This window comes from Rhineura floridana, chromosome 18 (assembly GCF_030035675.1).
Source record: "Rhineura floridana isolate rRhiFlo1 chromosome 18, rRhiFlo1.hap2, whole genome shotgun sequence".
Lineage (NCBI taxonomy): Eukaryota > Metazoa > Chordata > Lepidosauria > Squamata > Rhineuridae > Rhineura > Rhineura floridana.
This window is the reverse complement of record NC_084497.1, coordinates 9,278,944-9,293,720: the sequence shown is the minus strand read 5'-3', so window position 1 is coordinate 9,293,720 and position 14,777 is coordinate 9,278,944. Positions and strand designations below refer to the sequence as shown.

At 45.8% G+C, this 14,777-nt stretch overlaps 1 pseudogene; it reads right to left on the bottom strand.

Moving 5' to 3' along the window:
- Positions 1 to 14,452: 14,452 nt before the first annotated feature.
- LOC133373022 (5S ribosomal RNA) lies at positions 14,453 to 14,571 on the bottom strand (annotated as a pseudogene).
- Positions 14,572 to 14,777: the final 206 nt, after the last annotated feature.

Below are 14,777 nucleotides of genomic sequence, written 5' to 3'. Positions count from 1 at the left end.
GAGCTTAGAAAATCCCAGAACCAGAAAAGCTTTTATGCTGGCTAAATATAATATGCTACCTTCAGCCATATTAGAAGGTAGATATAAGAACATTCCATTATCGGAATGTGTGTGCCCTTGTGACACTGGAGCCTTAGAAAACGTTGGCCACGTTTTATTGGAATGTGAATTTTACAACGAGATGAGACAGCGCCATATCTTTCCCCTTATCCAGAAATTTCCCGGTCGGGACTCTGCGTTTTTAACAAAATATCTTTTAGCAGATGTGGATCCCAGGGTTACGCTTGCGGCTGCGAGATTTTGCGCTGCAGCTATAAAACAGCGTGCCTGGGTGCTTGCACAAGGTTCTTTTTAAATATTTTAACTTTCATATCAAACAATACTGTATTCCTTTTAAATTAGAGTCACTGTACTGTTTTGTATCACATTGTATTGTATGATATTGCTTTGCTGGTCTTGGACTGTTACAATAAATTCTATTCTATTCTATTCATGTTATATTCACAAACCATGCAGTGAGGGGGGAAAACAGGCACAAAGCCAGCCACCCATTGCTTTAACGGCAACATTTCACAGTCCTGATATTTTACAGCAAATTACCATTAAAAAAAACCCTTACAAAGACACACACACTGTAAGCCACCCACACAAATACTCTACTACGTGCAGCTTGACTGAACCAACTCTCAGCCTAATTTACATCACTGGGTTGTTGAAAAGACTCTGTACACACACACTGGAGATGTTAAAATACATACAGCCCATGTAATCGTTTATTGTTAAAACAAGTTGGTCAATGTAGATTTTTTTTTAAAAAAAAACAGTATTAGTTTCCTGCCAAATAACAGCAGTGTCTCCTAAATAAATGCAGACTAATTGCCTTAAAATAGGATAGGGTGTAGAGAGGGGGAGATTATCATCAGAATCCTATGCTATGTTTATTCATGTCCCATTAATTTACAGTACAATCCTAACCATGTCTAATCAAAAGTAGGTCCTATTGAATTAAATGGGGTTTAATCCCAGGTATGTTGGATTAGGATTGCAATTTTGCTCCCAAAAAAGTGAGTATAGGATTAAAGCCTCATGTTGGGAAGGTTTTCAAAACAGGCTATGAATTAGACGATTAAACTGCCCTGTTCAGCAGCCCAGGAAAATTTAAACTTGTATAAATCCTTATATTTAGAAAACGATAACACACTGTAATGTCATCATATGGTAAACCATCTCTGAATGCCGCTTACCATGAAAACCCTATTCATAGGGTCGCCATAAATTGGGATCGACTGGAAGGCAGTCCATTTGCATTTGCAATGGCATCATAAACTGCATGCACACTTTATTTCTGTTCAAAAATTATTTGATAGATAAAATGTATAATATGCTATTTTTTAGCAAATAATTATTAAAAAAACCCTTACATATACACTGTTATTATCATCATTGCTGAAATTGTTTACTGTGCATGCCTACCAAGATTCTGGTGTCCTGTGTGCATTTCTGGATCTCATGCTGGCTGTGCGCACAGAGAAAAGTGGGCAGACAGGCGCATGTGCTACTGCTCCGTGCTATAAGCTTACTCAGCTCACTTGATGTGCGCACGCAAGCTATTCACCAGTGTCCAGAGACAAGCAAAAAAAGGCAGCTCTTGTCAACACTTGCAAGAGTTTCTAGCTATTGCCTTGCTGTTAACAAAGCCATTGTCAATCACAGCTCTGACTTCACTCATTGGCTAAAAACCTGCAAGGGTGGGGATTGGAGCAGCCGGCTAGCTCACTTCACAGAAATTGCAGGGGGGGGGGAGCTCACATGTTGGTGTATAATTTTTGTTCCAGAGCACTTACAAACTTTTTTAATAAACAAAAGCTGGGAAAGTCTGGGACCCCTGCTGGACCTGGACCCAGTAGAAATGGACCCTTTCTACCTATCTGTTGGTGGCCCTGACCACACCTGCCATGTAGGATTGAGCTAGATCACATATCACATACACCCCCTGTTTTCCACTGCGATATTAAAGGACCCATAACCCTGGCATTTAAAAAATAGAGGCATACTTGTAATTATAGCACAAGTGTGGAGAAGGGATTAGAGTGTATGACCTGGGAGAGCCCCGGGTTCAAATCCCCTCTCAGCCGTGAAGCTCACTGGGCGACCTTGGGCCAGTCACTGCCTCTCAGCCTAGCCTACCTCACAGGGTTGTTGTGAGGATCAAATGGAGGGGAGAACCGTGTTTGTACACTACCTTGAGCTCCTTGGAGGAAAAATGTAATAATAAATCAATATAAAATAGGTGGGAAAGGGTTGCAGAAGAGCTAAATATCTGTATATTTGTTTTTCTAGTTTTTAATTGCTGTCAACGGCCCAGAGTGCTTCGGCTATGGGGCGGTATATAAATATAATAAATAAATAAATAATAAATAAAGCGGAATGACGTGTGGACGGTCCAGGATAAATCCACCACAAATGCACTATTAAGGCGACAGTGACATGTTGCAAAATACATCTGCAACCTTGCAACACTGCCATCATAACCGACAGCCTGGAAGGGCCCTTAGAGAGCCCACAGGAATGAGGGTCACTTCGAAAGGTGCCAAGTGTGTTAGTCGGCAGAGCCAAAATCCCAAAAGGTGCCGTCAGGGTTGGACTGAGGAGGACCTCCAGGGAGCATTCACTAGAAGCCCCCCCCCAACATAGCAGAACTGACTAGCTATATTTTGAAGTAAGTGAAATAATGCACATTACCATCTAAAGGGGGGAAGAGCAGCATTCAGAGCTAGCGTGACACTTACAGGCAAGGTGCGCCAACCGCTGTGGTGAGGGGGCAACTATGGAGGCTCGAGAAGACCCTTGGAGCAGGTTCATTGGCAGGTTTGGTGGGGGGGGTAGGAGAAAGCTTCAGCAACCCATGGGGGGAACTGGGGATTTGGCACTGGTAGGCAGGGTTGGCAAGCGAAGTGAGCAATACTTCAATTTGGATCCCTGCATTGCGCAGGGGGTTGGACTTGATGGCCTTAGAGGCCCCTTCCAACTCTACTATTCTATGATTCGGATTCCTGCATTGAGCAGGGGGTTGGACTGGATGGCCTTATAGGCCCCTTCCAACTCTACGATTCTATGATTCTATTCTGTCGGGAATGCTTTGATTTGGATCCCTGCATTGCGCAGGGGGTTGGACTGGATGGCCTTATAGGCCCCTTCCAACTCTACTATTCTATGATTCTATGAGCAGGAGCAGAGCCCCTAGTGTGCGTGTGCGTTGTGCCTGAAGAAGAGACAGCCAACAGGTGGGGTAGGGGGGCATAACTGCTGCCTTGGATTGCCTGCTGATTTCACCTTTGGACTGACTTTGCTGATCTGCAGGGCTCCCTGGAGGCCAACGAAATCGATTTGACTCCTCCTGCTCCAAGAGAAGAGTAGGCTTCGTGGGTTGTGGGTGGGCTGAAGAGAGGGAGAGGAAAAAACCTGAATTTATTATCCTCTCCTCCCCCTCCCCACTTCACCATAGCAACTCATGTCTTCTTTGGCAGACACATTAGACCGGGGCTTCTCCAAAGGCAGAGTTTAATTCCTGGTGGGCTTTTTTCACTTAAATATGGATTGTTCAATTAATCAGTATCTGGCTGGTAAATAACTGGTTCTACCTTATAGCTAGTTTTCGGGGAGGGGGACTAGGAAACCAGGGAACTTCAGATCTCCACAGAACCCAACCATTGAGACTAATAGAATCTTAGAGTTGGAAGGGGCCTGTAAGGCCATCGAGTCCAACCCCCTGCCCAATGCAGGAATCTAGCTTAAAACATCCCTGACAGGTGGCTGTCCAGCTGCCTCTTGAATGCCTGCAGGGTTGGGGAGCCCACCACCTCCCAAGGTCATTAGTTCCATTGACATACTGCTCTAACAGTTTGGAAGTTTTTCCTGATGTTCAGTTGAAAGCTGGCTTCCTGTAACTTGAGTCCATTATTCTGTGTCCTGCACTCTGGGATGATTGAGAAGAGATCCCGGCCCTCCTCTGTCTGACAACCTTTCATGTACTTGAAGAGTGCTATCATCTCCCCTCCGTCTCCTCTTCTCCAGGGTAAACAGGCCCAGTTCTTTCACTCTCCCTTCATAGGGCTTTGTTTCCAGTCCCCTGATCATCCTCGTTGCCCTCCTCTGAACCCCTTTCAGTTTGTCTGCATCCTACTTAGTGCAGTGTTCAAAACTGGATGCAGTACTCAAGATGAGGCCTAACCAGTGCCAAATAGAGGGGACCAATACTTCATGCGATTTAGAAACTATACTTCAGTTAATGCAGCCAAAAATAGCATTTGCCTTTTTTCCAGCCACATCACACTGTTGGCTCATATTCAGCTTGTGATCAACAACAATCCCAAGATTCTTCTCACATGTAGCATGGCTGAGCCAAGTATAACTGTGCTCTTGGTTTCTTTTTCCTAGGTGTAGAACTTTGCACTCATCCCTGTTAAATTTCATTCTGTTGTTTTCAGCACAATCTTCCAGCCTTTCAAGATCACTTTGAATTTTGTTTCAATCAGAATATCATGGGTCACTTTGTCAAAAGCTCTGCTGAAGTCGAGATATATTATGTCCACTGCATTCCCACAGTCTACCAGGGAGGTTACCTGATCAAAAAATGAGATAAAATTAGTCTGGTGATCAGGTGATCCTTGTTTCCTCCTGACATCCTTCAAATTCTATTCTGAGCCCTTCCCCGACTTTAAGATTCTCAAAGGCTCCGCCCATTATGCACCAGGTTCTGCTTGTTGCCCTAGGGCAGGCTTCACCAACCAGATGCTTTGGATTCCAACTCCCATCAGTCCTACCAGGCAATCTGGCCAAGGAATGATGGGAGCTGGAGTCCACCAACACCCCAAGAGTGCAAGGTTGGTGAAGGCTGTTCTGTCTATATCTATCTATTACAGTTACAGTTACATGGCCCCCCAAAAGTAGTAATTACCGTTACAATTACAATTGCTCTGAAAGTAACTGATTAACTCAAAAGTAATTGCTACAATTACATTTTCGTTACTTTTTTAAAAAAAATTGCCTACAAGGTGCTGGCCTTGGCTGCTGCACATCTAAGTAGCCTAAAACAACATTAAAAATAAGCACATACACACAAGAGGGTTGTAGAATAATTATTTTTATCTGTAAGATTAACAGAATGGCATAACAGAATCTCACATCCCCTCACCCAGCAATGATGATACCCCAACACACATATTTTTGTATATATATATTGCCTCCAGCTCTTTTATTTATTTATTTATTTATTTAATTGCACTTTTAAACCGCCCTATAGCAACAAGCTCTCAGGGCGGTGTACAACAAGATAAAACCACATTTAAAATACAAACAAGTGTGGATTACAGTATACAATTTTCTCCTTCCACTCCTGTCAATTTTTAAACAATTGTTTTCTCCACCTTGTCTCGCTCTCCATCTCCTTCCTCGTTGCCTCCTGAGCACCCATAGAGCATGAAGGAAGAACAACACTGCACAGAAGCCCAATTTGAAGCACATGATCTTTATTCACAAATCAGAGGAGCAGAAGACTTCCCCTGCTCCGCCCCCAAGTAACGCGCAAAAGTAATGCTGGAAACATTACAATTACTCCTCAAAAGTAATGAAGTCACTACTCGTTCTGTTACCAGCAAAATGTAATGAAGTTACCCACTCGTTACTCAAAAAAGTAATAAATTACAAGTAATTCATTACTTGTAACTAGTTACTTCCAAGCTTTGGTGCAGAGCAGGCAAAAATGCATATGAGTATGTGCTTATTAGGAGCAATTCGCACTAAAATGCAGACGAATTTCCACGAGGCTTTTAAAAATAAGTAAATGAAGTTCTAGCCCTAAGCTGCCTCACAGGGTTGTCGTGAAGATAAAATGTGGAGGGGAGGGGGAGAGCTGTGCATGCCTGCCTTGAGCTCCTTGGAGGGCAGGTGGGCTAGAAATGTCATAAATACATAAAATTAATTTGGAGTTTGAGGGAAACAGACGGTGCCCAGTTCTGCTTCTTCAGACAGCAGCGATACGGCTGAGTGGCACAGCGGCAGCCGTCACGGCAATTGGTTGGCTGGCGGCTTTTCATGCCACGGTCCTAATACGATAAGTATGATTCTTGCTTTTGTAATCTGCCTTTCCCCTCTTCTTCCTCCCAAAAGGATGCTGCTGGTACTGTGAACACCTCGCCTGCACCCCATTTAAGCAAGATGCATTTTTTCAGAGCTTGGAAAAGTTACTTTTTTGAACTACAACTCCCATCAGCCCAATCCAGTGGCCATGCTGGCTGTAGCTGATGGGAGTTGTAGTTCAAAAAAAGTAACTTTTCCAAGCTGTGCATTTTTTTGGAAGTAGCGGAGAAGACATTCCTCCACCAGGGCACCAGGGCTGTGTCTCCATGTCTCTTCCTCAATTCCATGTCCCCTCCCGGTTCCTTCTTAATTTTATTGATTTCAAAGCATTTCTAAACCACTTAACCTTTTAAAAAAACTCTAAGTGGTGTGCAATATATATAAAAATCTCATTCGAGTCGCTTTTAATTATCATGCGTTATCTCGAGAAGTCGCTTTGAGACTTTTTCTTTTGTATCATTTGCCTGACAAATGTAATTATTCTCACTGTTAATAAGAATAATTCAAAGAAAAAGACAAGATAACATGAAGAAAACAGTAAGTATAAAAAGCAGGAATGCAGGCGGTAGCGGCTCCATGTCAGTCGGGCAGTGGAATCCGCTCCCGGTTTTAGTCTGAACTTCAGCACCTTGCACCTTGCTCCTTGAGAGCTCTTCCTTCTGATGAAGTGGACAAGGTGCTTTCAACCTTAAAGCCAACCACTTAAGAACATAAGAACATAAGAAGAGCCTGCTGGATCAGGCCAGTGGCCCATCTAGTCCAGCATCCTGTTCTCACAGTGGCCAACCAGGTGCCTGGGGGAAGCCCGCAAGCAGGACCCGAGTGCAAGAACACTCTCCCCTCCTGAGGCTTCCGGCAACTGGTTTTCAGAAGCATGCTGCATCTGACTAGGGTGGCAGACCACAGCCCTCACGGCTAGTAGCCATTGATAGCCCTGTCCTCCATGAATTTGTCTAATCTTCTTTTAAAGCCGTCCAAGCTGGTGGCCATTACTGCATCTTGTGGGAGCAAATTCCATAGTTTAACTATGCGCTGAGTAAAGAAGTACTTCCTTTTGTCTGTCCTGAATCTTCCAACATTCAGCTTCTTTGAATGTCCACGTGTTCTAGTATTATGACAGAGGGAGAAGAACTTTTCTCTATCCACTTTCTCAATGCCATGCATAATTTTATACACTTCTATCATGTCTCCTCTGACCCGCCTTTTCTCTAAACTAAAAAGCCCCAAATGCTGCAACCTTTCCTCGTAAGGGAGTCGCTCCATCCCCTTGATCATTCTGGTTGCCCTTTTCTGAACCTTTTCCAACTCTATAATATCCTTTTTGAGATGAGGCGACCAGAACTGTACACAGTATTCCAAATGCGGCCGCACCATAGATTTATACAATGGCATTATGATATCGGCTGTTTTATTTTCAATACCTTTCCTAATTATCGCTAGCATGGAATTTGCCTTTTTCACAGCTGCCGCACACTGGGTCAACATTTTCATCGTGCTGTCCACTACAACCCCGAGGTCTCTCTCCTGGTCGGTCACCGCCAGTTCAGACCCCATGAGCGTATATGTGAAATTAAGATTTTTTGCTCCAATATGCATAATTTTACACTTGTTTATATTGAATTGCATTTGCCATTTTTCCGCCCATTCACTCAGTTTGGAGAGATCTTTTTGGAGCTCTTCACAATCCCTTTTTGCTTACTCGACCCTTGCCCATCGTGGCTCATTTTGAGCTGCAAGGACAGACTGGGCGAGGGGATCAAGTTGGTGGTAGATACGTCCCTGGAAGAGGGAGTAATGCCATCAGCTCTCAAGGAGGCAGTAATAAAACCAGTTCTAAAGAAGCCCTCCTTGGATCCCCAAGATCTGAACAACTTTCGCCCAGTCTCAAGTCTGCCATTCCTGGGCAAGGCGGTTGAGTGGGTGGTAGTGAAGCAGTTGCAAGTGCATTTGGAGGAAGCAGATTATCTGGATCCATTTCAATCAGGCTTCAGGCCTGGACATGGGACTGAAATGGCCTTGGTCACCTTGGTGGATGATATGAGGAGGGCGTTGGATAGGGGCGAATGCACCTTCCTCGTCCTCCTGGATCTCTCAGCGGCTTTCGATACCGTTGACCACGTTATCCTCATGGACCGCCTGAAGAGGTTAGGCATGGGGGGCACTGTATTGCAGTGGTTCCATTCCTTCCTCTCTGGTAGGTACCAAAGAGTGGCATTGGAGGATGAGGTTTCGGATCCTTGGCCTCTCACTTGTGGGGTGCCACAGGGCTCCATCCTCTCCCCGATGCTGTTCAACATCTATATAAAGCCGCTGGGGGCTGTCATCAGAAGATTTGGGCTGCAGTGTCACCAGTATGCTGATGACACGCAGCTCTGTCTCTCATTCAAATCTTCACCGAGGTTGGCTGTAGAAACCCTGTCCAAGTGCCTGGAGTCGGTGAGTGGCTGGATGGGAAGGAATAAGCTGAAGCTGAACCCTGACAAAACCGAGGTACTGTTTGTGGGAGACAAGGGAAGGCTGGGGGATGTGGACCTGGTGCTCAATGGGGTACAATTGCTCCTGAAAGACCAGGTCTGCAGCCTGGGGGTCATTCTTGACCCAGCTGTCCATGGAGGCTCAGGTCCCAGCTGTGAGCCGGGCGGTGCTGTATCAACTCCATCTGATACGGAGGCTGTGTCCCTACCTTCCCAACCATCTGCTCCCATCTGTGGTACATGCCCTGGTCTCCTCTCGCCTAGACTACTGTAATGCGCTCTATGTGGGGTTACCCTTGAAAATGGTCCGGAAGCTGCAACTGGTACAGAATGTGGCTGCTTGCCTGATTAAAGGCAGCCGCCAGCGAGATCACATCACTCCAGTGCTGAAGGAGTTGCCCTGGTTACCGGTTGTTTTCCGGGCCCAATTCAAGGTGTTGGTTCTGACCTTTAAAACCCTATACGGTTTCAGCCCAGTCTATCTGAAGAAGCGCCTCCAACATCATCAGGGATGCCGCCCAACAAGGTCAGCCTCAAAAGGCCTTCTCTTGATCCCATCAGTTAAAACAGCTAGACTGGTGAGGACTAGGGAGAGGGCTTTTTCAGTAGTGGCCCCCACTCTGTGGAATTCCCTCCCAAATGATCTCCGCCATGGCCCCTCTATGATGAGCTTCCGCCGGGCCTTGAAGACCTGGCTCTTCAGGCAGGCTTTTGGGGTGGGTTAGGTTTTATTATTGTTGTTGAGATTTTTAATGTTTTAATGTATTTGTATGTTTTTACTTTTAGAGTGGCTGGACAGCCAGCCAGATGGGCGACTAATAAATTTAATAAAATAAATTAAAATAAATAAATAAATTGAGAGTTCAGGCTAAAACCTGGCGCAGATTCCACGGCCCCACTGACATGGAACCACCCGCCACAGCGGAATTTAGGGGTTCAAACATATAGGACAGCAGGGTCCAATGTAGGTGATAGGGTACATCTTTTCAAGACATCTGAAGCCAGCCTTAAACTGAGTCAGACCATTGGTCTATCGAGGCCAGTCTTGCCAGGAATTTATCCCTGTTGTACCTGGAGGTGCCACTGGGGAATTGAACCTGGTGTCTTGTGCATGCAAAGGGATGGCTCTACCACTGAGCTATGGGCCTTCTCATCAAGCGGGAAATACTCTGATTCACCTTTAGATGTGAACTGCATCAAATTTGTCTCCCAGCTAGGGATGGTGTAGACCGTTCGCAGTATTGAATTTGGTATCGAATTCTGGGATAATCCGCAAGTCCGTCTCATCGTCAGAGGCTGCCACTCTTTGGGTGCGTTCGCTGCTGTTAGCGACACTGCGCTTTTTTTTTTTTTTTTAAATCTGCATCGAGAGTTATGTAATTATTTACGTAATTATTTTTGTAATCTGCTGCCGCTGTACACATTTTATGTTTTTATTTTTTTGCTAACTTACGTTATGATGCGGGAATCACCAGATTTTATAGTTAGTTACTGCAAATGTTATTTGTTATTTAATTTTGAGAATTGTTATTTAATTTTGAGAACTGTATTATGTTATTGATGTATTATGTTTTATTGATGTATTATGTTCGTGTTTTTTTGTAAGCCTCCTTGAGGGCCTTTGGGCCATAAGGCGGGGTATAAATTTAATAAATAAATAAATAAATAAAATAAATATACAGCTGCATAAGGAATAATGGAGGAAATTACATCATTTTTTCAGAAAAAACAATAACAATAAAAAGGGAATCGTGATAACTAGCGGAACACAATTTGTTTATTTATTTATTTAATTTGTATCCCACCCTTCCTCCCAGCAGGAGCCCAGGGCACCAAACAAAAGCACTGAAACCACCTTAAAACATCATAAAAACAGACTTTAAAATGCATTACATCTTTAAAAACAGTTTTTAAAGCTTTCGAGACATCTTAAAGAAAAAAGGTTAAAAATAATTCATAGTGAATAGGAACTGGCGGCCCATTTGACTAACGGAAAAATGGAAGGGAATCAGATAGCGAACTCCATCCCTAAGTCCATCCCTACTCCAGGGCCTGCATGTATGTTCGTGGAGGGGAAGGCAACTTTTTTTTAAATGTTGAAGCTTGCATTGCCTCGGGGAAAATCTATCAGGACCTGCAGGCGAAATGAGGATAGAGCTGAAAGCAGTGGTGGGCAGGTCTAGAGCAAAAAATGTGTGCAGCCATACAGTCTTCTCTCTCTCTCTCTCTCTCTCTCTCTCTCTCTCTCTCTCTCTCTCTCTCTCTCTCTCTCCATTCCCTCCGTGGACATCCCAGACAGGGCTGGCGCCAAAGGTTGGCATAGTCGGGCATCCGCCAAAGGCCCATGCCCCAAAAGGACCCCCTCCGAGGCATCTAACTGGTCACTGCTGGGGACAGGATGCGAGAGAAAACAAGCCTTCAGTCTGATCCAGCCAGGCTCTCCCGGGTGGCCAGATTGCAAAGGATGAAACGAAGTGGTCCTCCGCTCCGTTTGCAAGGTGCAAAGGAAGAGAATCTGGAGAAACGGCTGGGAAGTGACAGCAGGTTTGAGGAGGTCAAGAATCATGCCACGGCGACGGCTCCTTGCCTGTCAACCTCTGCAGCTGCCCCTCCTGTGGGGACAGCGCACCTCACCGAAGTGACAGCTCCAGATTTAGAAATTAACTCCAGGAGAGACAAGGTGAAAGATGGAGGGAGAAGGAGGCCCAATTAAAGTCCACACATTCCTCAGTCAGGGCTCTGGGGAGGGCAGGTGTCACCCTGGCAGATGTCAAGACGGAACCTGGCTGCTTCTGAGGGAGGAAGAAACGAATTTTTTTAACAGGGATCAGATTTCCAACGGCGCCTGGTCAACAGTCAAGGGACAGTGTCTGTTAATGCCTGGTGGCCTCTCTCAACAAGCCAAGAGTGCCAGGTCTGAGCTGGGGGAGTCGTCATCAGAGGAAGGCCAGGAGGCTCTGGTCTTGGACCCAGTCCTGGCTCCCTCTCCATCTGAGGGCAAGGGGCCAGGATCCTGTGACAAGGCCCAGGACAGGCCGTCTGCACCCGGGGCAACTTCGGCCTCTGACATCGAGGCTGAATGGGTCCCGAGCCCAAGGGAGAGGCGTTGCCTCAAATGCCAGATGGAGACCCGGCCTGTCCGGAGGAGTCCCCGACTGCATCCCTGGACTTCTCGGGAGAAAACGTCTGTCTGATCAACAGGTTCCAGCAGCTCCAGCCCCCCAACCACAGGGCTAGGCTGGGAGGGCTTCTGGAACAACGTCTGTGCATCAGCCCTGCCCCTGAGCACCGGCTCCAAAGCGGGCCCTGCACCTGCCGCACAACTTGACTTCCATGACTGGAACAGGTTCAGAGGAGGGCAACAAGGATGGTCAGGGGACTGGACACAACGCCCTATGAGGAGAGACTGAAAGAACTGGGCAGGTTTAGCCTGGAGAAGAGAAGACTGAGGGGAGATAGGATTGCACTCTTCAAGTACGTGAAAGGTTGTCACACAGAGGAGGGCCAGGATCTTTTTTCGATCATCCCAGAGTGCAGGACATGGAATAATGGGCTCAAGTTGCAGGAAGCCAGATTTCGACTGGACATCAGGAAATACTTCCTAACTGTTAGAGAGGTACGACAATGGAACCAATTACCTAGAGAGGTAGTGGGCTCTTTGACACTGGAGGCCTTCAAGAAGCAGCTGGGCAGCCATCTTTCGGGGATGCTTTGATTTGGATGGAGCAGGGGGTTGGACTGGATGGCCTTACAGGCCCCTTCCAACTCTACTATTCTATGCTTCTATTCTATGCTTCTATGTATGTAGAAACCAGCGCACTTCACTGGAGAAGCAGGACATTTGATTCTTTTTATTTATGATTACATTTCCATCCCACCTTTCCAGTTGCTGGGAATCCAAAGTGAGGAGAGAGTTGCTGTTGCACTCAGGTTCTATCTTGGGGGCTTCCCATTAGGGCCTCCGAGGCCCAGATGGCCCCCTTTTGGACTGATCCATCATCTTCATGGTCTTATCAAACCAAAGACCCAACTGGTCCAGCCCCCGGTCCTCACAGTGGCCAACCAGAGCCCCCAATGGGAAGCCCAGAAATAGGACCTGAGTGCAACATCATCTCTCTCCACACTTGCAATTCCCAGCATCTTAACTGGTGTTCAGAAGCAGAGGTGAATCCCCTCCAGATTGTCCATCAAAACATTCATGCTTCTCTGCAAGAATTTACAGGACATAAAACCGTCCTCCCCCCCCCCCAGCCATTATCCATTTCCCAGTCAAGAGCGACACCTCCAGCAGCCCTCCCCTCCCCAAGCACTCTCTAGTTGCCAGGGCTTGCATTTTATGACGGGAAAAAAAATCTCTCAAGCGCTGCCCGTCAACTCCCTTCCCCCGTCCTCGGGTCTCTTGGGATATAAATCTGCCATCTCTGCCTCCGGCGCTGAGATCGCTTGTTATGGACAATAATGCAGGAACAAGGATCCCGTCTTGTAAAGATTTACAGGCATGGCTTCGCAGCCAGATGCAGTCCCAGGAGCGAGTTTCGGGACTACAGACCAGTCAGCCATCATTTGTGGATCAAAGAAGAGGTGTGGGGTTTTTACAGGGTGTGGGCATTTCCCCCTATAGAAATAAGAACTTAATAATGGGGGATACTTGGCTCAGCAATACGACATGTGAAAAGGATCTTGGAATTGTCATTGATCTCAAGCTGAATATGAGCCAACAGTGCGATGTGGCTGCAAAAAAGGCAAATGCTATATTGGGCTGCATTAACAGAAGTATCATTTCCAAATCACATGAAGTATTAGTTCCCCTCTTTTCAGCACTGGTTAGGCCTCATCTTGAATACTGCATCCAGTTCTGGTGTCCGCACTTCAAGAAGGATTCAGACAAACTGGAACAGGTTCAGAGGAGGGCAACAAGGATGATCAGGGGACTGGAAACAAAGTCCTATGAGAATACTGAAAGAACTGGGCATGTTTAGCCTGGAATAGAGAAGACTGAGGGGAGATAGGATAGCACTCTTCAAGTACATGAAAGGTTGTCACACACAAGAGAGCTGGGATCTCTTCTCAATTGTTCCAGAGTGCAGGACACGGAATAATGGGCTCAAGTTGCAGGAAGCTAGATTTCGACTGGACATCAGGAAAAACTTCCTAACTGTTAGAGCCATATGACAATGGAATCAATTACCTAGAGAGGTAGTGGGCTGTCCAACACTGGAGGCATTCAAGAGGCAACTGGACAGCCAACTGTCGGGAATGCTTTGATTTGGATTTCTGCATTGAGCAGGGGGTTGGACTTGATGGCCTTATAGGCCCCTTCCAACTCTACTATTCTATGATTCTATTCTAAAAGCTCTGCTGGATCAGGCCAGCATCCTGTTCTTGCAGTGGCTAACTTGATGCCTATTTGGGGAAGCCCACAGGCAGGACCTGAGCACAACAGCAACTCTCTTATGGTGACCCTTTGAATCAGCGACCTCCAAGAGCATCTGTTGTGAGCCACCCTGTCCAGATCTTGTAAGTTCAGGTCTGTGGCTTCCTTGATGGAATCAAGCCATCTCTGGTTTGGCCTTCCTCTTTTTCTACTCCCTTCTGTTTTTCCCTGCAAACCCCTGTTTAGGAAAGGTATAGAAGCGTTAGGACTTAACAACAAATAGGAAGCTTTGCATGCCGTTGTTTTACTTGAAGGAGAGACAGAATGAGAGATAAAACGTTTGTTGTTGTTGTATGCCTTCAAGTCTGTTACGATTTAAGGCGACCCTATGAATCTTTTTTAGATATATTCATAGGGCTTTCATGGTAAGAGGTCTTCAGAGGTGGTTTGCCATTGCCTCCCTCTAAGCCGACGGCACCCGGTATTCCCAGGCGGTCTCCCATCTGAGTACTAACCAGGCCTGACCCTGCTTAGTTTCCGAGATCAGACGAGATTGGACGTGTTCAGGGTAGTATGGCCATAGAAAAGGTTTGTATTATGGTGTATTTTAAAATACTTTAATAATTTTAACATACTGTTATAATTTTGCATGCTATATTTATTTATATCTATATTTAATAAATCCATATCAAGCCGATTATAGTATGGGTTGTATTCAGTGTTAGACCTGCACAGAGTAGACCCACTGAAAAGGCTGGACATGATTCACTTAGGCCAATTCACTTCAACCA